The sequence below is a fragment of the Stegodyphus dumicola genome, chromosome X1, assembly GCF_044657685.1.
Source record: "Stegodyphus dumicola isolate Sdum_Otavi_A_Nest chromosome X1, ASM4465768v1".
In the NCBI taxonomy this organism is placed as follows: Eukaryota; Metazoa; Arthropoda; class Arachnida; order Araneae; family Eresidae; genus Stegodyphus; species Stegodyphus dumicola.
Window position 1 is genome coordinate 98121166 of NC_140780.1, and position 15234 is coordinate 98136399.

At 31.1% G+C, this 15234-nt stretch overlaps 1 protein-coding gene and 1 long non-coding RNA gene across 2 annotated transcripts in view; one reads left to right on the plus strand and one right to left on the minus strand.

The window, feature by feature from the left end:
• Nucleotides 1-15234, plus strand: part of LOC118183902 (peripheral plasma membrane protein CASK-like) — a 367998-nt gene that overhangs the window by 331245 nt on the left and 21519 nt on the right. The window lies entirely within an intron of this gene.
• Nucleotides 8737-14823, minus strand: LOC146993224 (uncharacterized). The gene is made up of 3 exons (XR_015038331.1): nucleotides 14740-14823; nucleotides 12127-12216; nucleotides 8737-9159 (listed from the first exon to the last, which is right to left on the minus strand). It is a non-coding gene; the product is annotated as an uncharacterized LOC146993224 (long non-coding RNA).

The following is a 15234-nucleotide window of genomic DNA, read 5'->3' on the forward strand; positions in this document are numbered from 1 at the left end:
AGTGAGATGTGTGAATATTTCAAAACGGACAATCTTTATGCAGTGAAAACAATTTCATAAGTCTGGAACTGATGAATGGAGGTCTGGATTTAACAGATAATTATATCTTAAGATTGATATCTGGCAATAACTGCCATCATAACAGAAGTCTGCTGCTTGGCAGTTAACTTCAGAGCTTTCAGCTACCACTGCAAGTATTGTACCACGACAGTCTGTATACAAAAGACTTGATGGAAAAGCCCTTTATGCCAGAAAGCCAAGGATGTGTGTTTCAATGCCTTCGCAGAACAAAAGTGAGATCGCTTTAATTGGTGCAAAAACATCGGAACTGGAATGAACACCAGTGGTCCCATGTTCTGTTTACCGGTGTGTCGAAGGTTTAGTTCTACCTTCAACTCTTTGGTAAACAAATTCTAAATATGCTTACATCTGGAGGGAGTCAGAAATGCAATAGCTTACTTCAAACATTAAAAAACGTGACCCTTTTTGTAATGCTGCTGTGATGGTATGGGAAGGAAGGATGATCGATGGATCCCTATATGATTTCAGCAGCTGAAATGTGACCAACCAAAGATATCTGAATTAAGTCTTAGAACCTTATATAAGACTTTTGAGAGCTGCATATGCATTTGACTTTTATTTATAGATGAAAATGCTCATTCACATTGAGCAAATACTGCAGTGAGCAATATCTCCTGATCTTAACCTGGCAAGGAAGTGACTACCTTGGAAAAGTACTTGCATGGTGACAACCTCCTCCTAAAGGTGTAAATGCCCTAAGTTTGCATTGTTGGAAAAGTGGAATTTAGTTCCCCAAACTATGGTTAACATTATTTGTCATATGTATGTAAAAGTCAGTGGTATTACATTCCATATTTAATTCATAAATCTTAATCCCCCTTCTGAACTCTCTTTTTAACATATGGCAATCTTTGGTTCATGCTACAGTTTTATATCAGGAGCAGTGTTCTTGAATTTTTTCCTTTGTCTGTATGTGTTATGTATCATTCCACTCATATTCATAAAATTATAATTCACTGTTGCCAAGAAATCCATGATTTTGTGCACGTAAAGATAATTTTAGACATGAGTCTATAAAACCCTTTTGAAAGAAATATCAAATTTGTCCATATTCATTCACCAAAAGAGATTTTGGGATTTTTATTATACGTTTTTTTATAGCATAATACAAACTGTAAGTTTCTTTTCCATTCAGTTTCAGTAATGTACATAAGCTCTGTTACTCTCAGTCGTATGCATAAGCTGTGTCTCTGAAATTATTAGCTCTGTATATAAAACAAATGCGTAGTTGAAATATATTCATAGGCCATGTAAAATTGCATAGAAGCCACCAGTTTCAGACCACTGTTCCAAGTGTTGATGTTTGTGAAAAGCTGATTAAATTAGGGAAACTGACAAAATTGACATTAAAAGCAAACTACCAAAAGAATTTAAACGCAATAAATTTCAAGAATATTTTGATAAGGAACTGCCTGAAATATTGGTGGACTTGAATGACCTTGTTACAAAAAGTATACAAGGGTTATCTGCCTAATGCCTTCATGGTTGACTCTGTAATAATGGCTTGTACTTGTGTTACACATGTGAGAGACAGTTAAAACCCCTCACAGTACTAGAGGACTTGAAAAATTTATATAAGCATTTTTATTCTCAATTAAATATTCATTATAAATGAGCATATAAAAATATTGAAATACTGTATTTAAAAACCAGTTACTTAACATATTCTTTTTATCTTTGACTGTGCTAGTGTTAGAATTGGAATGATTTTTGTCAGAAATATATAGGGTTGTATTTGATTTATCTCATGAGGCTTTAATTAAGGTAATTTAAAACTAAGCATTAGCAGTTTCATTCTTTCGTGACTATACAATCACAGGAAACCATAAAAATTAAAAGACAGCCAGCTCCTTCTACTAGAAATGAAACCTTGTCAAGTATTATTCATATTCAGTTACCGCAACTACTTGGTTAAGCTCATGTGAGTATATGAGCTAAATAGAGCACAAACAGCATGTTTCTTCGCCCTATAAAAAAATTTAGGCAGTGAACATATCTTAAAATGCCAGGCTATCATATGCCAAGAAACTATAATAATTTATTCCAGGTTCTGTTCTCAGCAACTGAATGAACAGGCCACATTGGGTTTTCGATGATTTTCATTGTGTGTGATGTACTTATAGGCCATTTTCATCTGAAAAACCATTCTCAAAAGCACACATATTTGAGATATGTTCAAGGCAACTCAGAAGAATTTTTTAAGTATATGTTCAGAATATATGTTTAGACTATTGTAGAATGTGCAGAATTATAGAATATATTTAAAATGAATGAATCATAACAAAATTTTGGTGAGGAAATATTTTCTGATGTTAAAATTACATTTTGTAATAATATGGGTCACAAATACTCACCTAAAAAATGCTAATTTATTTTTTTTTTTCAACTTCCATAGAACATAAGCTGTACAGAAAACATATTACTAAGCAGTAGTATTAAACTATTAAAATAAAAGTTACATTTGAAATAAATTGAAGAAAGCTCAGTTATAATGTGAATCAGATTTTTAATTTAAAAGGTATCTAAGAAAGCTGAAAAGCCACTCATGTTTTAGAAAACATTTCAAAAAAAGCTTCTGTAAATATAAAAGAAATAATACACGATTTTGATTTTTTAATTGTTAACTAAATATAATCAAATAAATTTACGTTTTGTTTCTAATGTAATAATGAAAACACCTTATTCAATTTAAAACTACTCCGAGCACATGAAAAATAATAGTATTTCATTCCATTAAGAATGAAATATAGTCTAAAATGTAATAGTGTTGTAGAAAAAATATGTGTAAATACAAATTTATATTTGTAGCAACAATTAAAAGAATTTTTATCTTCAAATTAAGGTCCACCAGCAGCCGAGCGGTAAAGTTGCTGAACACTGGTAGTTTGGTCCGAAGTTCGAATCCCGTGAATGGGCTGGCTGCGTGGGTGTTTTCATGGTTTTCCCCATGTGTAACTTGTATACGAGCCAGTTCCCCTTAGAAAGTCCTCTGCGAAGACATCCCTTCCCTTAGGCAGATAGCCCTCGAGGCTTTGCCATAATTAAATAACCTAACCTAACCTCCAAATTAAGTTAAATGTACACCTCTCAAAATTAATGATGAAAAGTTTGAGAATCAAAAGGGCTATGTCTCATTACTTCAAGCCAGTCTCGAGCAGTCAGTCAGAACATCATCTGTCCTAACTACCTCTATCTTAATGCATTAGTAAATTATGATTTTATTTTATTGACTAGTACTTATATATTCCTAGCATATTCATGTACTCATCAGCTCATTTCATTTGTGCCACATTACATTAAACTCTGCAGAAACACAGTCTAATGTTTAGGTAATGGTATTCACGCAAACTGACATAGCGAGTTGTAGCGAGTCTTATAGTAAATCTGTCATTTGTTTCAAATTATAAAAGTATGTGCATAATGTAACATACTGACTGATTTAAAAATGGTGTATCGAGTATTAATCAAGTGGTTAAGTCCACAGAATACTAATAGATCAACCTGAATTCAAATACTGGTCAACAAAATGCCTATATGGGAGTTTTTGTGGATTTCTACTTTCTGTATCATGAATATCAGCCAGTCTAAAAATGCCACCCAACGGTGGCCAAGTGATTTAAGACCCCTGAATGCTGGTAGTTCGACCAAGGTTCAAATCCTGACGAACAGGCTGGTTGCATGGCATATTCATGACTTTCCCAATGTGTTATATGCAAGGACAACCCTGTTTCCCTTAGAAAGCCCTTCATGAAGGTATCCTTGCCCCTAAGTAAATAGCCCTTAATGTGCTTTGCGATATTTAACTGTCAAACCAACCCTTAAAATGTCCTCAGCATAGGCATTTTCTCTCGTATGAAAATAGCACTAAAATAGTTTGCCATAATCATTTGAAAAGAAGCATAAATTATGTACTTAGTTCTTAATTTTATTTTTAAATTATCAATGTGCTTGACACTGTAATAAAATTTGAACAGGGTTCGTAGCGGTCCTTATAAGTGCTTATAAATCCTTATATTTGAAAATATAAGGATTTATAAACTCCTTATAGATGCTTACTTTTTCTTTAAAGCCCTTATTTTTTGCTTTTAGAGATTTTTTTTTTAATGAACGCGCTATTTTTCCGAACCGAAACTAAATAAACAACTTTTCTTCCTAATATGGAATGTCAGATGGTGAATCATACTCCCGGAAATAGCTTTTCCCCCTTTCTCTGCATTAACATAACCATTGGTGTGCACGAAGAGTACAGACAGCTGCCCGTCGTTCTATTGGTCAAAAAATTGCAAAAGTAGTAGAAAATTCCGGTACATTCGGCATTCTTTTCCTCCCACCCAAATACTACACACGTTCGAATTTCTATCAAGATCTTAAAAATTTGCATTCTCGTTCTGCTTGGTCAGTTCGTATTCGTGTTTATTATGATCGTTATGCTTATATTATGAGCATATGTATGAATGTTTATAATAACATAGTTGCAGTAACTGCTGAAGTATAGTAAACTTCCAAAAATGGTTGTGTTTTAACACAGATTAGGTTTTTAAGGAATAATATATGGAATGGCTTAAATAAAGGGAAGGTAATTGAATAGTCAAAATAATTTCATTTTTTTGGCCAATACATTATACAGTGCAAAGGGAAACTGTTACAGTTCGCTGCAGAACAAGCAACAGACCTCTCTTTTTGGGGGGGGTCACTTTCCAATCTGGATTAAATAGGACTAAAAGTTCTGCAGTCTACCAACCCAAGCGAAGAATGATTCTATTTCGGAAATTTAATGCCATCTGTTGAAAATTAGAATGAAATCTCCCATTACCGGCAGTTGTTGATTCCGATTGTGTAATATCACGTAGGGAAGAATTACGGCGCACGTATTGCGCAATAATGTTTGCGATATTTTGCAGAGATAATTAATTTTGATGTTCAGCCTGAGATTTGTGTATGAGCACTTAAAAGAGTTTTACTGTGCTTGCTAAGCAGAATATTTGTTAGTTCCGTTGGTTTATTTTTATATGATGTACGTATCAAAATGTCAAAAGCATTTATTTAGCGGAAAAATCTAAAGAGCGGCTACAGTCTACCCCCTCCGCTCCTCTTTTCCAAGTTACGCTCGACTGTCCGAATATTCACCAATTTCCAAGTATGCGGGCTAGTTAAGCTTTTACTGTTAAAAGATGACTGCATGAAGTAAATTTCTGTCTTCTGATTTCAGAAATGTTCCTCTTTTTTACTTAAATTACTTTGCTTGCAATATCTGTTAAGGGAAAACTGATATACAATGAAAATTTAGAAAATGTTCAGAATTTAGATTTAAATTATTTAAATATCAATATGAGTGGAAAAATAAATTGTATTTATTATTAGGTTCCAAGCAAATACAATAAATATGCCTTGTTATTATTTATTTTCTCTATTTTGAACTGAAATTTCATCATTAAATCTTGTAATATAGTTTAGTTCTTCATAGTTTTTTTCCTCTCATTGTAAACTAGTTCTGTAAATTGAACTATTATTTAAAATCAAACCCCCCCCCCCAAAAGTAATTATTTTCCATGGTTGAGGTAATGCTTATTCTCTCTTAATAAGTACTGCATTTCTCATATTTTAAATTACAAGTCTAATTTTTAACTTTATGATGTAATTAGACAAGTGCTTATTTCTTTTTTTAAAATGTACTTGAAAAGTGCTTATAGGTGCTTATTTTTTTAACTAAAATGTGGCTATGAACCCTGTTGAATGAATGAGGAGCAGATTTACCATATGTACAAATTGACATTTCTTGTAGTACAAAAATACAGGGGTTGGGCAAAAATATGGAAACACCTTTAAAAAAACATGTTTCTTTGCTTAATATGGTGTAGGAAACCCGTTGGCATCCAAAACAGCTTGCAGTCTTCTCGGAATGGATAAATACAGTTCCTGTATGTTTGCCAAGGGAATATTATACCATTCTTCCTGCAAAACGGTGGCAAGTTCAGATAACGATGTTGGCGGTGGATAACGAGAACGCACTTTCCGTTCCAATGTAGACCACAAAGGTTCGATAATATTCAGGTCTGGTGATTGTGGTGGCCAGGGAAGATGGGACAACTCATCCTCATGCTCAGAAAACCAGTCCTGGACAATGTGAGCTGTGTGAACAAGGGCTTTGTCATCTTGGAAGACACCATCACCATCGGGGAACAAAATTTGTACCATGGGATGAACTTGATCGGCCAAAATGTTCACATAAGTCTTGGCCCACATAGCACAGAAACATCCTTGGGATATCCCAAGGATGTTGCTCGCGGGATATTCGCACATCCTCAGGACATCCCGGAATATCCCGCGAACCTCCTAAACACCTCCTCCTGAGTGCTTAATGTCACATCCCGGGATATCCTCAGGACATCCTAACCAAGTCCCATCGACAGCGTGCGGGATGTTATTAGGATATGAACTCCTACTTACTACATCCTCAGGACATCCCAGGATATCCCACAAACCTCCTAAGCACATCCCATTATATCCTAAAAACATCCTATCTATGTCCCATCGACAGCGTATGGGATGTTATTAGGATTTAAAGTCCTACTTACTACATCCTCAGGACATCCCGTAATATCCCAATTTCCTCCTAAACTCATCCTCCTGAGCGCTTAATGTCACATCCCAGTATATCCTTAGGACATCCTATCTACGTCCCACCGACAGCGTATGGGATGTTATCAGGATTTGAAACACTAGTTACAATATCCCTTTAACCTCTTAAATACATACTCTCAACTGCTTAGTGTCACATCCCAGTATATATACAGAGGAAAATTCCAGTGAAAGTATGTGAAGGTGTGATGATCTAAAACCTACTTTTTTTACAAAGATAGTCTCAAATCCTTCTATTATGGTTACTATGGAAAAATCAGAAATGTTGAAAATATTTATACAACTTATTTTGGTTTTAAATCTGAATTTGTGAATATATTAAAACTGAGCAAGGAAATTAAAGTGAATTATTAATACAAAATATTAAAACTGAAAATTTTGCTTTTATTTTTAAGATATTAAAAATCTTTTGATCATTTTTAAACATCCAATAGCCCCCAAATTGAATTATTCATAATTAAATTATTTTACAAAATCAGTTTCTAATTTCAGTTAATTTGTATTAAAAATTGAATAATAAAATTAGCCATTTAATAATCTTTACATAAATGAATCATCTTTCTTTAAAACATGTAAGGAATTTATAGTGTTTTGATGACATTGTTGGGAAATTGTTAAAAGGAATAAATTGTATTTTTAAAACTAAATCAATTCCTAGCCTCAGAATAAATAAATATGTTTTCGTAACATGAGAATGCTGCAGGCTTTTTTATATATTTAATATTTAGTTGTAAAAATTTGACATTATGTTAACAATTCTTTATATCATTCAAAAGGTAACTCAAGAAGCTCTTCTAAAATTCTATCTTTCTGCTCACACAATTAAAAAAAACATCTGAAAGGCCTCAGATTTTAGCAGTCACTCAAAGAGGCTAAAAGTTTATGAATGCATAGATTATCAATACAGATGGGGCAGTGGAAATAGCAAAACATTTTATAAGATACTGACACCAGAAAGTTATATATCTTCTATATATTTGAAAAATGAAGAAATATATCATGTAATTATGTAGAAATATTAAAATGTTTTCAGTTAGATATATCATGAATTAAATGCATTTTAAATCAATCAGATAAAAAATTAAAAAAAGCATTGTTAAGAACTGTGTGTAATGCTTTTAAATAGCTTGGCTTGTTAGTCAGTAATATATTAGATTTTAAAGGTAAATATGTTAAATTTTGCCAAATGGCAAGACTTGAATGAAAAGCGAAACAAGTTTACGACTGACGATATGAAGTCACGTTTCAAAACTAATAGCCCTTTTAGATTAAAAAAAAAAAGTTCTGAATATAATTTGCAATGGTTCATTGGTATTATTTTACGCAAAATTCAGTAAAATGAAATTTACCCATTGAAATCAGCACCAAATTAAACTTTGTAAATTCTAGCGCATGTTGAAGGTTGTCTCATCCAGAATTTTATTACTAACCATTCATTTCAGAGCAAAATAAAACAGTAATTGCCATTTATATGACAATCAATATCAAAAATTTAAATCTGCATTTTACGCAACATAGAAAAACTTCAAAAGATCTACTGTTTACCATGCAATTAAGGCATTTTATTCTGCAATAAACTCTACCAATTATTAATTCCATTAAGTATATTCAGTTTACTTTTTCTGCTCAATATATGCTATGTAAAATTTTCCATAAATTTATTAATTCATTTTATTTTGAGGTGAGCTTTTATTCAACTCTCAATGTCAACGAGAATGTTTAGTTCATTTTTTAATCGGTCTCAAAAGAGAAATCAAAATACGTGGATTTATGTACGTGTATTTATGAATCAAAATACATGAGAAATCACAGTGAGAAAAGCACTGCTACCTTAAACTGTGATTATATATAACAAATGCAGTGAATTATAGTTAAAAAATAGTGAAAATATTTATATTTCTGAACTATTTCATATCTAACATTTTCAGTTTCGTATATGTGGCAATTTAAGAACTTTTTTACGTATACCAATTTTTTGAAATGTCTGCAAATTTTTGTATCTTCAAGGAAAGCTTATTCTTTCACCTTTAGTATATAAGTAATGGTAATTTATTAGATAAAACTACTTAATGGGGAATACAGAAAAATATCTAACCACTTACCTTTGTGACTTCATCTGCAGAGAGACTAAAAACGTAGTTCAGCTAAATCTGCTATAATAAATGTTTATAATAATGCTAAATTATGCAATATCTATTAATATGACAAATTTTTGTAAAGCTATTTATTTGGATGAAAAATAAACACATTCAGAAATTTATGGCACTATATTATGATTAACAGAGGAAAAACACTTTTCAAAATTCAAAATAGTTTTTATTAATCAAATTTATCACATTTTATTTGAATTCATGAAAAACAATCTTATATCCATGTATTCTTAAGTAGTATATAAGAACTCTTGATAAATTGGATCTCTGTCATTGCCTTTCACAGCACCTAAAATAAAAAAACACTCACAATTACTATATGTGAATATAATTCATAATTAAATTTAAACAAATGACTATTAGAATGCAAATTAAAGGAAGCATTTAAAATATTTTAACATTTAGTACCTATAAACAGAGTAGCAATTATTTGATTTTTTGATTATAGTAAAATAAACATAGGGGATGCCTTTTAAAATTTTTTATGTCAGAAAATAAACTCAAACCACCAGCTGAACATATGAGCAGTTTTATCAATCAGCCACTGGTAGGTAACCTGGATACTGAATCAACATATAAAGTTGCCAAGATAAAGAGAGAAACAAAATTATGATAATCACATCTTACCTATTCATAAAACTATTTTAAATTTAATGTGTAGGCAAGTCCAAAAATAGTGAGAATGAATTTATTTTGCAACACAAAGTAAAGTCTTGCAGGAGCAAAAAAAACTTGTCTCGTGAGATTGGCAAGTAAAACATAATTAAATGCATCTGGTAACATTTATCTGACAACACATAAGTAATTGTTAGCTACGTGCAGAAAATAAAATCTGATCAGGGGCGTAGCTAGAGGGGGGGCATCTGTCCCCAGGCACAGAATCCAAGGGGCGCCAAATTGATGTTAGAACATTTTAGAATTAAATGTTTTCCATCCTTGGCAAGCAGTAGCGGGCACGAAATCTTCAGTTGTCCCTGAGCGCTGAAAACCCTAGCTATGACTCTGATCATGTTAATGCAATTTTAAACTTTTGAACTTAACCGCAGAAATTTACCAAAGAAGTACTTGTAACAGTAGTAAATGAAGATGTGGCTAATCTTTACTGTATGGTATACCTTGGTTTCTGTCTGAAAAAAAATCGCAGAGTGGTATTGGTTGTTTGTGAAATGTGGAAGCCCATTGCGTCAAATAAGTTTTTCGGTAACCCTAATGTTGATAATGTTGGCGAAAGTAGCCTTTGGGAAAAAAAAAAAAAAAAAAAAAAAACTTTTTTTTTGTCAATAAAAAGGAGTTATTTCTGCAAATATTGCCAACGTGTTGTGATAAATTTAGTTTTGGGCTACTTTTTTTAATAGTAAACCTTTTGTACGGTACCAGGTTTTTGGTTCTTACCATTCTTTTCAATTGCTGTGTTTGGTTGCACGGAAGTGGTATGGTCTTGTATTTTGAACATGCTATTTATTATTTTGGTGTGGGTACCATCGTTTGAGTATGTCTGAGGTGACTAAGAGACGAAAAATTTGCATAACATAAGCCTAAACATATGCATGTGAAAAAAAGGTATGTTAAAAAAATGATGTTTCATTTATTTTTTTTGTCTCTGTGTTTTAATTTTTGTTAGATTTGTTGTTTAATGTTTTTATGTTAGGAAATATGTATTTTTGGTAACTTATTCCTCTCTGTGTATTTTTGGTTGTCTGTGTGTTAAGACAGTGGCGAATTTTTTCTGGTAACTATGATATTTTTAACTTTCTGATTTTCTTAAAGTGAAAATAGATCAATGTGTACATGGACAAAGTTAAGGCACTGCACAATGCCCAGTTTGTGCAGTTCTCTGTTTTAATAGGTCAATGTGTACATGGACACAGAGTTTGTGTATGTCTTTGACTTCTTATTTTGGTTTTGTGTAGCGGCCATCTTGAAATTGGTGCCGATCCTCTCAGGTGACGATCTTGATATAAAAAAAAGAAACGATTCGCCAAGGGTTACAGTAGAGTAAATTTTTACCAAAGATGTTCTACCATAATCACCATTTCAGTGGTTTAAACACTAGTGGGGCAGTATGCAGAGATGAAGATTTAAGTTTTGTTTACACAGCATGGTGGTTTAGGCACTCCAGCCATTACAGTGAACAAAATTATAATAAACATAGCCACAATAATTGTCTATAAATATTGATGTATAACACTGCATTAACTAATATATTTCTTATGCTAGTATATACAGAATCCTAAATCGAAGGGAAAATCAGAAGACTGTGCATGCATTTTCCTTTAACTGAAACATGGATTTGGCCATACAAATCTCAGTCTTACGGGACATGCCACACTATGCAGATAGACAGTAAAAAGTGCTTGTGTTGTTTTTATTTGTTAGAGGTATGAAATAAATATACTTCTAGATTTTAATTTTTTCGTTTCTTGTTTTACATTTGGATTACCTATCAAAAAGTAAGGAATTTTGATATTATTACAATATCAGAGTTAAAATAACCATTATTGGACATGTTAAAGTAATGAAAATTTTAAATTAGGTTAAAAAGTAACCCTTAATGTGGCATATTTTTGAATTAAACTCTATCGACATTAAAAACGACAAAGCGTCCCTCTTTATTAAGGACTTTAATTAACTAATTTTAAATACGGAGCTATGAATGAATTTCCCCCCTTGCATGTTATAATAACTGAAACAAAATTACTCTGATACAGTCAAAATTCCTAAATGCAAGTACATAAAATTTACTTTAGCAATTTAAAGAGATGAGACACACTGAACACATGAATAAATTTCTATCAAAGAATAATTTATTAAATTTGGACCGTTCCACAGTAAACTTTAACCATTAGATTACATTATTACACCGTGTTATCAGTTTGAAAAGCAAGTCATATGCCAGATCTTGGATGTAAAAGAAATACACAAAATAATATACAGGTTATTGAAAAATGATGTATACCAATGTTTATAGATACGATTAAATGTAACAGAAAATTTACTGTCACAACCACATTTTTAAATGAAATGTATTATTTTAACATTTTACAATATTTAAGGTATGGCATTAAATGCAACATTATGTGCCTGGACATAAGTTAGTAAATTTAAAAAAAAATAATAATCAAAGAATGAATGTCATGAAAAATTTCAAAAACAAGCAGAATTTAATTTAGAAGACCTTTAGACACTTATGATAAATACATTTGAGAATTCTTCACCCAAAATTAAATTATAATTAACTAAAACCAGTTTGACTGACCTTCTACAAAATCCTTCAGCTGCAATTTTTTCTAGCTTGAAAACCAAATTTTTCTCCACATGGTAATAACATCTTAACCAGTTGAAATTCCTGCAGAAAGTTTGATAACACAGTAATAGAATTAATAGAATAGAAAAATTAACACAAAAGTATAGAACATCATTTAAACTTAACATTATTACAAATTTTGGTGCTTTCTGACTATCTGCAAAGCTGTGAAAATTGGCAAAATGGTTAGTTTATGGTTCATATCTACTGCTCTGTTCATAAATAGTAATTCAAATAAGCACTTTATAAGAAACAAGAAATTTTAGGATGCACACACACAAAAATATACATATTGGGTCAATATTCACATATTTTTCATCCAATGGAATACTATTCAGAAATAAAGATTAAATATAAAGCATGTAAATACATGTGTGTGGTATGCATATTCATAGTTTGCTATTATCGTGTGCATACTCTTGCTGTTTTAGCATAAGTTGAAGCTGTGAGGGCAGATGATAAGAAAATATCAGAATTTTTCATGTATAAGAAAAGATTGCCCTGACAATAGTATCTCAATTGTTTAGCACTGACATTTACATAGCGCATTAGAAATATATAGTAATATATGTATAATAAAAAGATAATTGCATATTATTAATTCATTTTTTTAAATGCCAAACTTTAACAATTCTTTCACATATAAATAAACAGAATTCTTTCACATGAACATCTAAAATCCATTCTTAACTAAAGAATAAATAATAAAACCATGTAAATTTCTTATCAAGCCCATCATTTCCGAAAAGTCTACTTCTGAAAGTTCCCAGCATTTCTCAATATATTATTAAATTACTAAACTAAGCATCAATGATCGTCATGTTCGCTAATGTGGCAATATCTTTTACACTTCTTTGTTACCACAAGTAACAAGTAGGCTTCAATAAATCTTTAACTGTTACATGCTACTTTTGTCTAAAATTTGTACAAATAATAAAATTAAATGAGCTCTTTATAATATGCTCAAAGAAATAATTTTGTATGAAATTTGTATGTTATATATTGGCTTAATTAATGATTCAGGAAATAATTCGGGTTTTCAAAGTGCTTCCAATAATTCAAATTTCAGCTTGTGTCAAAATAAAATCTATAACACAAAGATAAGCAAATTTTCTTATGAACAATGCATTTTAACATTATTCAATCACTGGCAATCACACAGTACTGATTGCTTCAATAAACATTACTGTAACTGTGTTATTTAAAAGACTGTAAAACATTACAGTCTCTTCCTCCTTCTAACACCAAAAGAAAACCCAGATAAGAAATATAAAAATATCAGTAAAAATAAATTATATTATTGAATGACACTTTACATTAATTACACTTATGCATATATTATTTTATTATAAATTATTTCAAAATCAAGAGAAGAGAAGGGGGAGAAACTTTAATATTGACATTTCTAAAATGATATAAACATTAATCATTTAGTACAGTTTGTTATTTCAGGCAAAAAGAATTCACTTTTCTGGATAGCATTTATATTTCCATCTCACTTTCAATGAAACATCAAGAGAAATGCATATAATTTAAACACCAGTTTATTTTATTTATCAGACAGATTATGTCAACTCGAAAAAACCTATCAGTAAAATTCGGTAGTAATAATTCTGAATGTTAGGCAACTTGCAAGATTCAACAAAAATTATCAATACTTTTATTATAATGACAATACTACAGTAACATGAACATAAAATTAAACTGCATATAACTATAAAATAAGCCAGCATATAATAATGGTGCGTTGGTTTCTAAAACAATGGGCTCGATGAAAAAATACATGTATTATGGTAGCTATTCATATTCTTCAGCTTTCCTAATATTCTCATGTTCACTTTACATAACTAAAGTATCTAAAATACAATAAAAATGCAAACAATATTTATGAGAAAATGTTAAAAGCAATCATAAGCATTTGATTGAATGACCATATTTTGTCTTCCTGCAAGTCGAATCTTAAAATGATATGCAGTTTGAAAAATGCTTAATCCTTTTATAAAATATTAAAAAAAGATTAAAAAAAGGTACCGTTCTGTTATCAGGACCGGGTTCAGAAATGTATTTATGTATGCTTGTATATTTGTATGTTTGTGTGTCTACATATACACATCTATGCACATACTTACGAACACAGGTTCATACATTTCCGATTCTGGTCCCAATAACAGAACAGTACCCCCCAAAAAAACTTGAATTACAAACTAGATTAAGATAATGTTTCAACCATACATATTTTGGACAAAACAATGCAAACTCTTACTTTTATACAATTGTTCAAACTATTTAACATAAATTTATTGCTGCAATAAAATAATAAGCAATCTGATCACACATATTATTTTGAAACTGAATGCATAAACTAGACTAAAAAAAATTCAATCAAACATTTGGATAGCAGGGCAAATTAGATATTTGAAAAGACAGCCAGCCATTGAGATACACGTAATTCACGACAGAATGGTAACAATTGAATTCATAAAGCTGTGAAACATTTAACTGTCAAAATGACATAAATTCGAAAAGCAAAAAAAGTAAACATACAAGTATTGCAACTGAACTTACCTTTCATGCAACAAAAAATATCCATACAAGTTAACCTCATGGCGCAGCCATTTTGGATTTCGTTTCAAATCAGACAGATGTTTACGGATTTGCGGAAGAATACGAGGAACTAGTAGTTTGCCGGATACAATGTGCAATGACGCGAAAGAATATAGTTCTGTAGAACTTCCTACATTATTCCATAATAAACAGTACTATTTCCTAATTTTTTCTTTATCTAATTAATTAATTAATAGGGAAATAGTTAAATAATGCCGAATTCATTTTTAATGAAATGTAAAATTTTGCATGTATGGGACGACCACCTTCCATCCAATATTTCTGAGAATATAAACAAATTTTGGAATCTGAGAGTATCAGTAAATAAATATATAGAATATCGCCTCTCAAACGACCACTTCTGAAAGTGACCAATAGTTCTGAGATTATAAATAAATATTGATATTAAGCATTATTTCTATAAGACGACCATCTCTATACAAGACCAAAGTTTCT